This window comes from Olea europaea, chromosome 11, assembly GCF_002742605.1.
Source record: "Olea europaea var. sylvestris chromosome 11, O_europaea_v1, whole genome shotgun sequence".
Taxonomy (NCBI): domain Eukaryota; kingdom Viridiplantae; phylum Streptophyta; class Magnoliopsida; order Lamiales; family Oleaceae; genus Olea; species Olea europaea.
Window position 1 is genome coordinate 28,676,884 of NC_036247.1, and position 17,079 is coordinate 28,693,962.

A 17,079-nucleotide genomic window follows, 5' to 3' on the forward strand; every position below is an offset into this window, starting at 1 on the left:
TCATTTCACGGACATATAACTCTTGATTATTGAATCAAAATATATTGAGAGTTTTATTACTTTGTCAATTATTTAGCATATATATCACACTGTAACAAATTTTCCTTGCTTTTTTTTTTGTGAGAGCAAAAACAACGTCGTATTATCTTCAATCATTTTATGTTTACTTTTCCCCATTTTCACACGCTACAGCCATGTCTCTCTGCTTTTCCATTTCTGCACACAATCACTCATCATTTTTCACTGGGTTCTTTCCATTTGGTTGACCAAAAAAATAATAATTTACTAAGGTGGTTCACTAAAATTCCCCTTCAAGTGGCTATTGCTCTCTCTCACTTCATGCGTGCTTTATCTCTCCACACCAAACGAAACCTTACTAGATTCCCGTACTCTTTCTCAAAAATTTGAGTTCTTGAAACCTTCGAATGGGAGAGATCTTGAGAACACAACTACAATATGAGGTGAGAAGGCAATCCAATCATAGACAGGTAAACAATTTCTTCTACTAGGAGTTGTATAACAGTACCTTCATATTGTTTTCTCAATAATTCATACTCGTGTTTTTCAATCATTTACTATCCAGTCAATGCGCCTGTCTTTCATTTATCCTTGTTTTTTTCTTTTTGGTTACATTTAATATCTGTTTTTATTTAGGTTTGTGAAAGTAGCTACTTTTATTGGGTAACTGCAATTGGGTTTTGAAAGTTCATGCTTTTTAAAGCTACACTTCTCTTAAGAAAGGAATTCTTGAAAAGTACCGAAGAAGGAGATTTCCTAAAATTTGCTCTTAACGTAAGTAATTCTGCACTTAGGGTGGAATACTTGTCGATGTTGCTAAGGATAAGTAACTCGCCTAAGTATTCTACAAGGTTTTCTTTGGATGGGATGAATTATCTAAAGGAAGGACATGAATTTTATGGAAATGATGATTTGGAATTTACATTTACATTTTTATGTTTACATTTTGGTTTTGTTTAATTAGAATGTTAATGAGGTAAAAATAAATCAGGGATAAGCTTCCGAAATCAACACTACTTTGGATCCAAATTTTGTAGAGGTAATTACTTCAACTCTTCTGCTTTATATGTCAATGCAGGTTTTTTCCTGTTTACAATGTTGTGCAAAAGAGAAAAGAGTTGTGGTTGTACATGGTAAAGATTTTTAATGTGTAGGGCAGTATATGCTTGATTCTAAATGTTTTAATATCTTGCACCTTTACCTGTGATGCTGATTCTGATCAATATTTTTGAATTGGCTTTCTTTCTTTGGAAGAAAAGGAAGTGTTCTGTACTAAGTTCAATCGTGAGATCTCTCAAACCTTAAGAAGATGTACACGGACGATGTAAAATGAAATTCCACTTGAAAGGGCAGGAGGGAAGAAACATCAATTTCAAATTCATTACTTGTTTTGGGTTCAAATAGTAGTAATTTGTTCTTTCTTCTATGTTTTGGTGTTTGGGTTTTGCCACAGATGGTCCCAAAAGAAGCAGGTGATTTGTGGATGGCTTATAATCTGATCGCCGAGGGTGATACCGTTTTAGCTGTCCAATCAGGCACCTTTTAGTTTCAATTTCAGATATTTCCTTTTAATTCTTGTATGCATTGGTTTATTCCATATTTTTGCTATATCTAGAATATATAGATTTGCATGAATCATGGTACACTTTTTTATGTTGTATTTCGAAATTAGATAAGAATGCCCTATTAGTACTGATTGTTATTGCATGTGGGGAATTTCTGGCTAAACTTCGACTTCATCTTGTAAAGGAAACATCCAATCGTAGGACCTTAATATATTATCTTCGTAATTCGTTTTAGGAAGTTTTGAGAAAAGTTGCTTCCGGAGGAAGAGATGCAGAAACTAAAATTTGAAATCAAAGTAGAGGTTAAATATTTTTCACAAATAAAAAAATTCAATTCAAAATCTTGAATTATTAATAAAAACACTAAACCTTTGCAGCTAGCAATCTTCAATAATCACTCAATAACCTTCTTATCCACAAGTTTATTCGACTAAAAAAGAATAAAGATTGAACACAACAAATGAGATCACCAAAACAAAAATTAGGATTTTGTAATTTATACTAATTTTTAGCTTTTTGCATCTTGTGTGTGTATCGTGTTAAGCAATTTTAAATTCATTTTATCATAAAATGGCATACCTGATCATCCTCAGGGGCATAAATATATTTATTTTATCTTCGTATATAGCAGCAAAATACTACAGCATTGAGAATCATATTTATTTTCACTTTTATTATAGGTCCCTACTATAGTATAAGAGCCTTAATCTTCGGGTGAAGATTTTTTTGCTATTTTTTTTTCAATTTTCAGATGTTGAAAGAGCATTTATAGCCTCTGCAACCTTCTATTCGGGTTAGAAGAACATCCAAGAGTACTTGAGCAGTTGAAACAATATGGTGAGTTAAAACAATATGATGTTTTATTTATTTTCCTTGTCGATAAAATTGAACATTGATGCAAATGTTTTTCACAAGTGAAAATTTTTATTTTGATTGTACTAATGGAAATGGGAAAATGTAGCTAATATGACACTAAATTTTCTTTGTACAGTTAAACCTCGATAAAGTAATGTTCGATAAAGCAATAACCTCGATTATATAATAATTTCTTTTGATCCCAACTTGGGCCAATAGACTAAAGTAATAACCTCCCTAAATACATTAAGTAATAAAAAAAAATTGAATCCTTAAGGGCCCAATAAAAATATAAAGTAATAATTACTGGATTTCATTGAGAAAAAAATATATATATAGACCAAAATCTTTCAATCAATCAACAGTACCCGTACACTAATCATTCCTTTTGAAAATATGCATTTATAGTTGATTGTTTTTTCTTCCCACCTAAACCAAAATGAACCCCATCCTTAACTTTTTGTAGAGCATACACAACTTCCGGAATATTTTGCTCGTGTTGTAGCAAGTAGTTGCTTAAGGTGAGTATTGCTTGAAATACCTCTCTTGACGACACATTTGGGACAACGCTACTATTATCTGGTTCAGGATCATTCTCATCATCATTACTGTTCATTACCGATTGAATAATTTCTTCGTTTGTAGGTTATTCCATAACTGCATCATTCTCGTTAGGATAGTTCAAAAGATGTTCAACATCTATCACATTTCTATAGTGTAAATTAGAGATGACATCATTTAATCCTTGGATACCTTCATCTAATTCACCAACTTCTGGTTCGGGAACATTGTTTTCTTCTGACCGAATCTTGCAATGCCGAAAACAATTTGCAATTGTTGTTGTCTTCACATCAAAATTCCACCATGTTAGCAAAATTAATAGCATTCAAAATATTAATTTTTTCAGGATTTGGTGCTTCAACCTCAAGGCCTTGTAAGATGCTAGAATAAAAACGACGACGATAATGAGCTTTGAATGCTCGAATAATCCCAGCATCACATGGTTGAATCTTAGACGTTGTGTTAGGAGGTAAGAAAAATAACTCTACATTTCTCAAGCCTTCAACTACCTTTGGATGAGTTGGGCAATTGTCTACTATTAAGAGAACCTTCCTGCCATTCATTCTCTTATCATACCAACCAACAAAATCTTGAAAAAGCAAGCCAGTCATCCAAGCTTTCTTGTTGGATCAATACTTGCAATTAAGATTGTTCATGTTCACATTTTTAAAGTATCTAGGATTTGCATACTTACCAATAACCCAAAGTGGTACTTTATCAGATCTATCACCATTACAACAAACTACAACAGTAATTCTCTCCTTATCTTTTTTGCGTCCTTCAAGCTACTTGGTAGCAAGTGAATGATCAGCTTCCAATCGGTAAAATAATCCAGTTTCATCCATATTGTAAATATCCTTCAACTGAAACTGGTCTAGTTTTGATCGTATTCCAGGTAAAGCATTTTCAATGTTCTCCATGATAACTGAACCACTTTCACCAAAACGTCGGTAAGATTTGATTTTATATCTTGCCTTGAAACGTTCTAACCATCCACTAGAAAAGCTGAATTCTAGATTAGTTTCACCATACATTTTTTGCAAAAGCTCTTTTGCTTTTCCTTGAAGAATTTCTCCACACATGTTCACTTTATCTTGCCTTTGAAGAAACCACTCATACAAAACTTTCTCTAAATCAGGGTATTTTATCGATTTGTGCCTTTTAACATCACTATTTTTCATCTCATTTGACAAATATTCCGACGCCCTTTTGAGATTGTTCGATATTGTTGATTGACTAATAGTCAAATCAAACTTTTGTTGCACCCATGCTTGCATATCTTTTTGGCTAATTGTTAGATTTTCTTTCTTATGCTCACATATTGCACTCCTCATTTTATCGGTTAAAGTTGATTTTTTTACTCCTTTCAAATGATGAGAAGACATTGGAGGGGAAATAAAATATTGTATGTGCTTGGAATATGTCTTCCAAACATCTAACTTTTATCGGTAAAGAATAAACATTTTCATTTGCTATATACGTGAACTTAGTTTTTAGAGACATTAAGTTTCACTAAAACTTTTGTGCTTCCCTATATTCAAATAATACTTTGATTAGTGTCTTTTGATTTTTCTTACCACATACAAAGTACATATTTTATATTGAAAAGCTCTCTCTAAAATAATAAATATTTATTTATCGATAAATGAATAATTTATTCATTTATCGATAAATAAATAACCTCACTAAATGAATATTTTTTTATTCATTTTTTAAATATTTAATTTTCTTATATTATAATAGGATTATCAATATATGTTGATCGCTGTTTTTATTTCTTTTTATTTCAATTTTTAAGTTCCACAATATAATAGATAACATTGGAGCAGCATGAGAAGGTGCTAATGAGGCTTGCGTTTCCATTTCTACAAAATGACTGAGACTAATTATTTTTCCAACCACTGACAAGGTTGAATTTATGCCCTAAGTTTGCTAAATATAATCTAGGATGGAAACATACTAAATCTTGTAAAAAATTTGCTTCAGTTTGAAGACTTTTATTCAATGATATTGTACCAATTTTTGGCATGGAAATAAGGTCTTGAGAAGGATAGTGGATTTCTTTCCAGATCATTGCAATAATATATTTTTCTTGTTGAATATCTCTATTTTCTAATGTTTTGGAAATTTAAATATTGGTTGATGCAGTTAGGACAGAAGTTTTCACAATCACCAATTAAAGATGTGAACTATTTGAAAATAAGATCTATGCTGAGCGTACTTGACCTACAGAATTATGAGAAGAATTCTAAGAAAGGATTGTAGTATACATATCATCTATAGAACGTGTCAATCTTTAATTTTTGCTTCATCTATCTGTCTACGGTTTCATATCTTACTATTTTGATCCAGTTGAATTTCTCTACATCAGTTTGCTTTCTTATTACAAATTCATTTATTCAAAGATAGATGGTTGAAAATCGGTTCAAACAATTATTAGTTCAAAATGTAATTAATGAGAACTCAACATATTTAATACACTAATATTACCTTGAAAATAACACAACACGTGCATTGCACGGGCAGGTGACTAGTAATTTATATAAAAATGAATTGAAGTAATTAACTAAGAAAACGATTAACTTATCAATAGGAATGTGTAGAAATAAGATATTCAATCAAATTAAAGAGAATATGAATACATTTAATGGATTGCTATTTACTTAGCATGCAAATTTAAAAAATATTGTTTATAAAGTATTGATATCTAATAAAAAATTGTCAAGTTCAAAATTGGTCTTCGATAAAATCTATCTATAACCCATTATTGCAATTTATGTTTCATTTTTAAATAACATACAATTGCATCTAATGAAGCATTGAAAATATAAAATTTTCCTAGTCATTTTGTATACTAGAGTTTTCGAATTTAGATGGAGCTCTTTACAGTGTTTCATTCTTTGTCACATCAGTCTAATAAAGTCACTGTTCAACAAATGCATTAGAAATAAAAATTTCAAACACTGTTTATTTTGCTTGCTTAGCAATTTTTTCTTAACAATTTACCAAAGTATTAAAGATGCTCCAACAAACTAAAACAAATATAAGCAGACAAATAAATCGCAACTAATTAATGACAGACAGAAGATATATGAACGACAGCCTCAAAAATCATGGGACACAACCAAAGAGATCGTGTCTTTCGAAATTTATGTTCAAATCTTAAAGTCTTTTCAAATGGGTTTGTTGAGCCCATGAATTGGATCTCCTACGTGGCCAACCGATAACTACTCTACGTGATCCTCCCTATGTACAATCAACACAAGGTCAGAAGCACACGACCGGTTGGGGTGGTGGCGGCCACATACACTCCGATGGTCAAATTAGTATCCGGTGATCGGAAAAGTGCCTGGGTTGTGCAAGAGAGTGGGGAGGAGATTATATATTTTTTTTTTGTTATGAAGAGTTAAGTTGCAAGAGTTCCATTACCTTTGCCTCTTGTCAAACCTTGGGTATTTATAGGTGAGGAAAACCATTGGATGTGGGACACGTGTATGCATCTGACGGTGTGAAGTGTCTGCTCATAGGCGTCAATTAGCCGCGTCTATAGAGTGGGCGGGTAATAACTTCTCCTGAGTTGAGTTGACATAAAGTTGATACGTCATATCAACTAGACCCTTGAAGACATCAAATCAATTAAGCCTTGGGGTTAGAGAGAATCTTGACACAGATCTCTTTCTAAAAGTGGCGACGGAAGGAGAACCTTGGAGTGCATTGCGCTTCGGCATCGAGGACACTTCGATCGGTTGGGTAGGATAGTTTCGGTGGGAGGTGTCACTTCGGAAACACTTCCGGTTGGTGGTGGGCACCTCGTATGGTATAGTGGTGAAATTTTCGAAGTGGTTCCGATAGAGGCATAACAGTGGGTCCTCCCAAGTTCAGGCATGAATATTTATATCATGGGTAAACTTGTTTCGCTGATCGAGTATGCCTGCTTTGGCTTGTGATAGAGAACTGGAGTGGAAGGGCGAAGTGTATAGATGGCCCGAAAGCTTGCGGGTCAGTTTTTGTGCTCATCCGTTACCAATGTGCTGACCCACAGGGACGACGCTTTGAGAGAGGGCTAAAGCTTTGTAAAGCTGAAGAGTAACGCGCTACCGAGGCGATGACCCACAGGGGACTCCGCGTCAGGTACGTTTAAGCTTTGTAAAGTTGAGTGGAGAGCTCATCTGCTGTGCTGGCCCTTAGGGGACAACATGTTGTGAGAGCTAAATCTTTGTAAAGCTTAGGAGGAACGTAACTATCGAGGCGATGACCCACAGGGGACTCCGCGTCAGGTGCGTATAAGCTTTGTAAAGTTGAGTGGGAAGCTCATTTGCCACCGATGCGCTGACCTTTAAGGGACGATGCCTTGTGAGATGGCTAAATCTCTGTAAAGTTTAGGAGGAACGTAGCTGTCGAGGTGATGACCCACAGGGGACTCCACGTCGAGTGCGTCTAAGTTTTGTAAAGCTGAGTAGAGAACTCATCTGTCATCGATACTCTGACCCCTAGGGGATGACGCGTTGTGAGATGGCTGAATCTTTATAAAGCTTAGGTGGAACGCAGATGCTGAGGCGATGACCCACAGGGCACTCCGCGTTAGGTGCTTTGAAGCTTTATAAAGCTGATGATTTTGATCCGAGGCAAACATTTCTGACATCAAATGATTTGACAGCTATTGCGTATTTTCAATGCGACAGTTGGGTGCGATGCCCATTCCTAGAAAAGGCAGCTGCAGCTACTTATTATAGACAGCTGATGGTGATCGAGGCGATGCGTTTTATGCGAGCGTGAGGGTCACAGCTTGATCTTGGGCGTAGGTCAAATCTGGCGTTTCGTATTAACGGCTCAGATTTATTATGAGATGGATGGCTTAGATTGATTTTGTTTGAATTCAACGGTGGAGATCGGTTGGGACGCTCTATAAACGACGGACTTGAGCATTTTGGGAGTTTTTCACTTTTGCGAAATCAGAAAATCCATTACCTCTCAAGATTCTTGTGTTTTCTAGCGTTGTACAACCGTTCTCCGGCCACATTTGCAGTTTTCGACGATATCACATTGGGTGTTGATCTTTTTCGACCATTGGTCCCTCCGTTTCTCGAGTTTCAGTAAGTATTTTCCAAGTTTTTTTTCACATTTTTCTATTCTACAATGGCTTCGGATGGTAGTAGGGCTTCGGGAAGGGATTTAGAGATGATGAGGATGGATGAGCCTATTATTGGGGGGAAAATCTTTGGAGAAGGCCTGACAACCCCGTAGATACATCAGAACACTGGGGGGCTTCAGATTACCCGTCAAAATTGAAGGAGACCGATCTGTGTAGACTTAGGGCTTAATATAGGATACCTGATAATGTAGAGTTGATATTACCGGAGCCTCCTGAGAGGCCTTGCTATCCTAGGCCGAGGTGTGTGGCCGTGAGTGAGGCACTTTTTAGGGCTAGACTTAGGCTCTCCCTCCATCCCTTCTTTAGGCTAGTACTGAGGTCGTATGGGTTAGCTCCGACCCAGCTGAACCCGAACTTCTGGAGCTAAATGGTGGGGTCCTGGATGTTATGGAAGGAGGCGTCGCTGGGGGTGCAGATGCCCTTCTCGATTTTTTAGACCATATACATCCCTAAGACAGCAGCTGGGGGGAGGGGAGAGACTAGTGGGTGACATTATCTGACCTCATGGGGTTCCCATACTCCATTCGTGCTCGATCTGTCGAGGTCCATTAAAGAATGGAAGAGGTCGTGGTGTTGGGCTTTCGGGAGATGGGACACAATGGAGGGGGACCCTCTGGCACCTCTTACGGTCCCCAAGAAGTATTCCACCCTTAGTGAGTATGGTTGCCCTGCACTTTTGTCTATTCTTCTTCGATTCGGATCCTAACTGTTCTTTACTTTTTATTTTGAAGGTACCATTTCTCGGTGTGAGATACGATAGATGACTTCGACATAATTTGCATTGTCTACCAGCTACCCCCAAAAAGAGGTCATATCACGAGCTGATCAGGAAGAACATTCATTTCGTAACACATGATCTGATGGCTTCCCAAGGTAGATTTACGAGGTGGACATGTCACGTGGGTTTTCCGACATCTTCATGCTTGTAATAATTTATTTGTTCCCTTGCAGATAACTTCAACAAGAAGAGGTCTCTGAGGCCCGACTTCATGACAATCCAGACGATGATGGTCGAGGCGAGGGCCTTAAAGACCTCTTCATCTGCCTACAAGAAGCAGATGGAGGATCTGGTTGATGCCAGTAAGAGGCTTTAGCCTCTGGCGGACGAGGAGGTTGAAGATGACCCTACGGCAAATCTGTTGATGAAGGATAAGAAGGCTACGGGCCCTTCAAAGGGACCCACCATGGCAAGGCCAGCCCCAGCCCTGAGGCAGACAACAATCCTAACCGGGGTGGCCCTAAGGGAAAAGGTTGTCGAACCCTTCGTGGCTGTCCCTACCACTTCTGCTGCCCCGGCTGAAACTCGACTTTTAGTCATTTCCATATCTCCAATGCCGGGGCAGTCGAGGAGAAAAAGGGCCCGCCCCACAATGGAGGTGGACTTTTTGAGCGTGAACACTGAAGAGCCTGTCAAAGAAGTGCTAGAGGCTCTACTTTTCGAGATGGCAGCGGTGGCAGTGGTCCATAACAAGTACTGGACCAAGGAGTGGAAGGACTACACTGCCTCATGCACTGCCAAAGACCTCATGGCAGCCAACAGTGCATGCATAGCCAGGGCCCTCAACACAAGTGTTCAACTGGAGGGCCCGATCAAAGATCTGAGGGCTAAAAACATTGACCTGGCCAAGCGCCTCGAAGAGCCGATGCAGTATGGGGATGAGGTCTGGGCAGCTCGGGAGAAGGCCTCTGAGGCGGAGGGCCAGCTGATGAGGGCCAATGCCGATGTTGAAAGGTTGAAGAATGAGCTGCACGAAATTGAGTGCCAGGTGGCTGCTCTGATGAAGTGAATTGATCACGCCAACGAGCACCACCGCCTGGCTACTTCAGCTCTGGAGGCCTCCAACAAGGAAAAGGCTGATCTGAAGCAGCAAGCGGAAGCCCGGGCTGAAGAGATTGCTTCCTTGAAAGTGGAGCTGAAGTCGGCAGGGGAGGTGGCTGTGCAGAAGTTCATTAATCACTTTGAGGAGCACCCTCTATACGACGACCTCGCTAACTACTGGACCTCTTGGAGTGCTTAAAGACTATTGGGTCGGCTGAAGCAGGTCCACCTAACTTTGGACATTGTTCGTATAAAACCCGCAAGCGTACGAGATCGTTGACAAGTAATAGATTTGATGAGTTGAGAATATCGTCCCACGAGGAATAAAATTTAATTGAGTATACTGGTCCTTAATTAGATTCAAAGTAAACAAATAAAAGTGATTTTTGTGATTTTTAATTATTCTAATTTAATCTAAGAAAACGTATAAAATGCGAATTTATGGGAAGAGTGTATTGGGTTACGAATCCACCTATTATTATCTATTCCAGTTCTCGACTACGTAACTAGTTTCACTCTTACTTTCTTGACAATCAATAATTCTATTGTAATTAATCGTCTTTTCCAAGATAAATTAAGACTATTCTATTCATGATCTGATCCTATTCCTAGTCCGAATTCATATGAATAGAACGCATTCAATTTCATAATTATCCCAAAGATTGCACACGTGAGAAATCTTATTCCTAAAATTTATTGCATGTATGTTAATCATGCACTGTTCTAAGCTTATTGTGAACCTCCCAACACTACAACAAGCAACCATATATATAATTGGTGATCAAGCAATCAAATAATTAAATTATGCACGCAAAATTAATCAAGAATTACAAGAATTAAACTAAACCACGTGTCTTGAATTAAAAATAAATAGTAACAGGTTTCATCTTCATCCAATACATGAGAAAATTTAGCCTAGCATAATGGTGAAATTAAATAAATAAAATAGAAAAGACATCACCGAGTGATTCATGGACGTGAATAATTTCCAAAGTGATGATGCCGTAGTCATATCTTTGCCGTCTTCCTATCTATCGTTGGCTTCTACATGTGTAATATATTCCTTCTCCTTTTTCAGCCCAAATGCAATCCCAAGGTTTAAATAATTTCCACCAATGGCAGCCCTTTTTGTGGTTTTTGTCCTTTAATCCACGCTCCCAAAGTTTGCCTCAATTGTGTATCTCTTTCCCCAATCTTAGCGTGTGGAATATATGCAATGGCAGCCCTTTTACTTCTATAATTTTCACCAGATTTTCAGCTATGTTCTCCCCCCTCCCCTTCTGGCTGCCAATTTGTACGTTCTTTATATATCAAAGTCAGCCCAAGTAGCCGCCTTTTTTGGTGTTAGTTTTCTCTGGTTTTTTGTCTCCCCCCACCAGTCGCTATTGATGCGTGTATAATCTATCCCAAGTAGCCGGCAATTCAGGTGATTGTATGTGTAATTTCAACTGATTGGCAGCCCTCTTTTTCTTTCCAGTCAGCAGTCTTTTTTTCTCTTCCTTCTCTTCCTGCAATTGCCGTGTGTGTGTCTATATATATATATAATTCATCAGCCAACCCTATTTTATTTTCAAAATAACCCCACTTCTTCTCTTATTTCATCAACGTGTCTACCCTCTTATATCAATTCGACCAGCCCAATTAATAACATATTTCAATTCAAGGCATCACTTTTTCCTTTTAATGAAATATAGTCCTTGATATGAATTTTATTTGTGCAACCAATATCCTCCTCAATTTCAAACTTGTGGAATTTAATCCCAAATCATAAATTTTAATCGATTATGTCCTTCTTCCTTTCCACTTGCTTCAAATGGGTTTGTCACTAAAATCAAAATAAAATTAACCCAAGTTAAATAGAAATTAATAAATTGATGACATATAAACTTAATAATGCGGCCTAAATAAATGCACAAATTGCACTTATCAGACATATCATCTTTGGAGGCAGAGTTCAGTGGGCCTACTGGAAGCCGGCCTGATAGGGTTACCGAGGAAGCTCTAGAGGCCCCAGAGGAAGAACTGACGGTCGGGGCGGAAGACGTCGCCCCAGTAGAGTAGGGCTATTTTGTAATAGCTTCGACCTCCCTTTTTGTAACTTGATTTAAAATAAATGGAATGAAAATTTTTCTTTCAAGTATTAGTGCTTCTTCCTTTTTCTTGTGTTGAACTGTTTATACTTGAGTAAATGAATGTTGAGCATTTAACCAAACATTAAGCATCACTTACCAATGACAAGTCTATAACAGGAGATCGAATCAATAACATATTGAAGAACTGAGGCAACAACTCATTAACTGATGTGACACAAAGAACTGAAGTATCATTACTTAGTTACATCATCCTTCACTAAGGCAATTTCAGCACTTAGTAAGATAGGGAAGTTACAAATGAGATTGGATCATGACAAACACATATTAGACAACATGGAGATCGGATCGAAACATACATTCATCATTGATAGTACTTCCTCAAGTGTTCGATGTTCCATTAATGAGGTAGTACTCTCCATGTCATGCCTTCAATTTCAAAAGTACCAGGTCGAGACTCCTTGCAGATATGATAAGGGCCTTCCCAATTCGATCTAACACTCTGGCCCCAGTTGGCTTTGACGATTGGAAGACCCTTCTAAGGATGAGGTCCCCCAACCGAAGAGTTCGATTTCTGACCTTGAAGTTGTAATAGCGGATCATCTTTCTTTGATACTTAGCCATTTTCACATGGGAGGTATCCCTTCTTTCTTCAAGGAGGTGGAGTTCGCTCATTCGAGTTTCGTCGTTTTCGATCTCATTGAAGTGTATCCGACGATGCGATTGGACTCCTACCTCGACCGGGCTCATGGCCTCAGCTCCATAGGTCATTGAGAAGGGTGTCTCCTTTGTCGTGGTCCGGCTAGTTGTGCGGATGGCCCAGAGGACGTGGGGAAGCTCATTGACCCATGCCCTCTTCGAGGTGTCAAGCTTCCTTTTCAGGGTATGCTTGATGGTTTTGTTCACTGCCACAACTTGCCCATTTGCTTGGGGGTGATGAGGCATAGAGAAATCTTTCTTTATCCCCAATTCGTTGCATAAGTCTTGCATCTTCTTGTTGTCGATCTGTCTCCCATTATCGGACACTAAGGAATGGAGAATGCCGAACCTGCAAATGATGTTCTTCCAGACAAATTTTGTAGTGCTCGCCTCGGTGATCTTGGCAAGAGGTTCAGCATTGACTTGCTTGGTGAAGTAGTTAATGGAGACAATTGTAAAAGTCGCGTTCCCCTTCCTTTTGGGAGCGGACCAATGAAGTCGATGTTCCATTTGGCTAATGGCCACGGACTGGTGACTACGGAAAGGCTCTGAAAAGGCTGTCTTTGAATATTTGAGAAGCGCCGCACTTGTCACATTTTTGAACGAATTGGCAAGCATCCCTTTTTAGAGTTGGCCAGAAGTAGCCTTGTCGGAGTACTTTGTGTGCCAGAGCCATTCCTCCGGAATGATTTCTGCAAATTTCCTTATGGATCTCCCTGAGTATATACGTGGCTTCTTCCGCTCCTACACATCGGAGAAGTGGTGAGACAAAGCCTCTTTTGTAGAGGGCATCCTCTTGTAGGACGAAATGCGTAGCCCTTCTTCTTAACTTCATCACCTCGCTTCTCGAAACTGGTAGTGATTGATCCTTGAGATAGGCCATGATGGGCTGCATCTATAATGGGATACTTTCTATCCATAACAACTTTAGTAGCTCTGAATCTTTGCTGCTAGCCAATTTTGAAGGGGCATCTGCATGAGTATTCTCAAGGCGTGGGACTTGGATCAATTTGAACCCCTCGAAATGAGGGGCTAGGTCCATGACCAATTTTAAATATGCAGCCATGCTCCTGTCTTTGGCAGCAAAGTTCTCGTCGACTTGACTCACCACAAGTTGAGAGTAGCTGCTTGCCAGGAGCCTTTTGACCTGCATTTCTTTCGTAAATCTAAGGCCTATTAGAAGGGCCTCATATTCGACAACGTTGTTCGAGGCTTTGAAGCCGAACCTTACTGCGCAATTTAGCTTGTGGCCTTTCGGGCTTTCCAAGATTATCCCAGCTCCGGAGCCAGTTTCTCCTCAGGATCCATCCACGAACAAGTTCCATGTTGGGGGCTGGCTGGTTCCATTGCCGCCTCCATTTCTGGGGCTATGTCAAATTCAGCCACAAAATCTGCAAGGGTTTGTCCCTTGATGGCATGTCTGGGTCGGAACAATAGGTCGAACTCATTGAGCTTAATTGCCCATTTTAGCCAGCGGTCCGAAGCATCCGTTCTCTGCAGTACCTGCTTTAATGAGAAGTTGGTGAGAACCTCAATTGAATGGGCCTGGAAGTACGACCTCAGTTTCCTTGACGTCGTGATGAGGGCGAGTGCTAGTTTTCCATGTCCGGGTAGCGTGTTTCTGCTGGGAGTAGGGCTTTGCTGACATAGATACCGGTAATTGGTGCTCGTTTTCTACTCTGACTATGACTGTACTGACTGCCTTGTCCGAGATCGTCAAGTATAGTAGTAGTGATTCTCGTGGTTTAGGTTTGGATAATAGAGGCGCCTCTCCTAAGTGATTTTCAGCGCTTGGAAGGCTTCTTCGCACTCATCGGTCCATTGAAACTTCTTCCCTTGCTTCAACACTTTGAAGAAAGGTAGGCTCTTATCAATGGCTCTGGAGATGAAGCGACTGAGCACGGCTATCCGACCATTGAGGCTCTGAACCTCCTTCAGCTTTTAAGGTGACATCATTTCCAGTAAGGCCCTAATCTTTACTGGATTTGCTTCGATTCCCCTTTGGTTCACAATGTATCTCAAAAACTTACCCAAAGCCACACCGAAGGTCTAGTCGAGGTGACTCACGTGGTCATTCACCTAGAGGCTTTTGACTAGCACGTCGTCTATGTAGACTTCCATGGTTTTGCCAATGAGTTCGGTAAATATCATGTTGACCAGCCTCTGATATGTGGCTCCGGTATTTTTCAATCCGACGGGTATGACTTTGTAGCAGTACAGTCATCTGTCTGTGATGAACGACGTGGCCTCCTCATCAGGTCGAAACATGGGTATCTGGTTGTACCCTGAGTACACATCCATGAAGCTCATGAGTTCATGTCCAGCAGTGGAATCCACAAGTTGGTCTATCCTCGGTAGTGGGAAGCTATCTTTAGGGTATGCTTTGTTTAAGTTCGTGAAGTTTACACACACCCTCCATTTCCTACTAGGCTTCTTCACAAGGACTGGGTTGGATATCCACTTCGAATATATGGCTTCTCTGATGAAGCCGATGCGGCTAAGCTTATTGACTTCGTCTTTCAGCGCCTCGTACCACTCCGAGTTGAAGGCTTGTCTTTTCTGTCGATGTGGGGCACAGGAGGAGTTGATGTTAAGGCTATGGCAACTGATCCTTGGGTCTATTCCCACCATGTCTTCATACTTCCAAGCGAAGACAACCATGTTCCTTTTCAAGAAGCTTATCATTTGTTCTTTCGCTTCGGGAGACAGCGTCTTTCCAATTCACAAGACCTGATTGGAGTCCTCTGGGTTGACGGAGACACTTCTAAATTCTTCCATTGGGGTCGCATTCGATCCTGAGTCAGTTATTCGGGGGTCTAACTCATCAAGAGGGTGCCCTTCTTTAGGGGCCTCTTCCATGTCGATGTCTTCCTCATATTTGGAGGTATGCCCTGGTTCAGGGGCGTCGAGTATTTCCACATCCAGGTCAGCTTCGTTCACAACCTCTGTTATGATCATGTTAATAGTGCAGGGCTTTGATTTCCACAGAGAGTTTAGATAACATGCTATAGAGCCCATCTGGTCGTCTCGGACCGTAGCAATTCCACGCTCAGTTGGGAACTTCATACACAAGTAATGAATGGAGGCGACAGCCCAAAGATCTTTCAAGGCGGGTTTGCCCAATACTCCATGATAGGCTGATCTGTGGTCTACTACCAAGAATTTCATGAAATGTTGGGCCACTAGGGGAGCTGAATCCATCTCGATGGGCAGGATAATTCGTCCTCATGGGACGATGCTATCTCCAGTAAATCCAAATAGTGGATCGGTCATGGGGATTAAACCATGTTCAATTTGCATTTTGTTGAAAGTAGAGCCGAATAATATATTCACCGAGCTGCCATTGTCGACAAGCATGCGTTTGAGTCTGTTTCTTGCTACTACGGCTCTTACTACCAATGCATCACAATGAGAGGGTGAACTCCTTGTGCATCATCTTGGGAGAAGGTAATCGAGGCCATCCTATTGGCTTCTTGGAACTGGTTGACGATGTACTTAGCATTGGTGGATCCTTTGCTTCCCTTGTGTAGTTCTTTTGAGCATTCTTGGTGTTGTCGCCGATGTGAGGTCCCCCAATAATAGTGTGAATTTTCCTGATGATTTGGCCTCCAGAAAATGAGGCCTGATCTCTCTGTCCAGACTCTTCTCTATCCCTTGATCCTCTTCTCTGGGGTGATTGATCTCTATACCTCCTCTCACCCCTGTTCGGGGAGGCGGATCTGCGGGGATGTTCGTCCCTCTTGGAGGGGTGTGGGTTATTCTGATCTAAACATCAAGGAGTATCTCTACATTCGCTGGTGTCGTGTCCATAGAGTTGGTGGAAGGTGTAGAACCTTACCCCTTCTAAGGGCCTGCTTGACCGCTTCTTTTTCTTCTTTCGATTACTATTAGTACCCCTAGATGGTCTCACCTCGACAGGGGCATTCTTGTATGCCAATAACGGCACTGCATTTAGTGTGGTAGATGCTAGTGCCTGTCTGGACATGGGAGCTATTGTATGCCCTGCCTGGGTCCATTGCTGGGTGACAAGGTGCGCTGCGGGTCCTCGACCTACCTACCTCTGAGGCAGAGGAAGTCCCCAGGCGGCACGATTTCGATGATCAATCATCTCTTCACTAACGATATCAACTCTCATTATTTCCACTAGTTTGTCATAAGTGGTAGGATTCTTGCTACGTACATCCCTCCAGAACAAAGTGTTCATGTTGACGCCGCCTTTAAAAGTTGAAAGGGCTTCTCTGTTAGTGACCTGTTCAGAGTAGGTGATCTCGTTCGTAAACCTGGCGAGGTAGCTTTTCAGCGTTTCTCCAAGGGCTTGTC

General features: G+C 40.2%; 1 pseudogene; it reads right to left on the reverse strand.

Annotated features, from left to right (window-relative positions):
• Positions 1–3,084: 3,084 nt before the first annotated feature.
• On the reverse strand, positions 3,085–4,081 carry LOC111404670 (annotated as a pseudogene).
• Positions 4,082–17,079: the final 12,998 nt, after the last annotated feature.